Source organism: Stegodyphus dumicola, chromosome 4, assembly GCF_044657685.1.
Source record: "Stegodyphus dumicola isolate Sdum_Otavi_A_Nest chromosome 4, ASM4465768v1".
NCBI classification, from domain to species: Eukaryota; Metazoa; Arthropoda; class Arachnida; order Araneae; family Eresidae; genus Stegodyphus; species Stegodyphus dumicola.
The window spans coordinates 178,047,882-178,048,448 of record NC_140771.1 but is presented as its reverse complement, the minus strand read 5'-3'; positions in this window follow the sequence as shown (position 1 = coordinate 178,048,448).

Sequence of the window (567 nt, the reverse complement as noted above, 5' to 3'; positions counted from 1 at the left end):
TTCTCACATTTTTATCTGCCCTTTTAGTCAGCGATGTGCATCTTGATATCTGATTTATGTTGCCAATATAGTCATGTGGGCATACATTTAGAAAGGCACTGTATACAAATGGGGGGGGGGGGGAATTGCTTGAATCCTCAAGTTCTACAAATGTCTCCAAGTACAAGACACTCAAATACAATCTAATAACAAAAATGATGCTGAAGATCAGTATAATAGCGAATGGAATTTACAAAATTTAAGTTTCAATATTTATTCTTTTCCTTAGTAAAAGTAAAAAACAAAATTGAAATTCAGAAGCTTCAGCAAACTGCTAGGTGATGTGATATTAAACTGGAATAGTTGGCAGCTATGTACACTTGTATCTAACTTAGCCATATTGAACGAGAGCAAACTTCTATTTTGCAGTCAAATTTTGCTCAAAAATAATAAATGAAATAATCTCTAAATCATACACAATAAAGAGGAATATTCCCAATTTTCTGATACGGTGAAATTGAAAACGTGAATTATGTCACCAAACAGCCAGAAGAAATCTGCACAGTTAAAAACTATAAAAGATGGGAA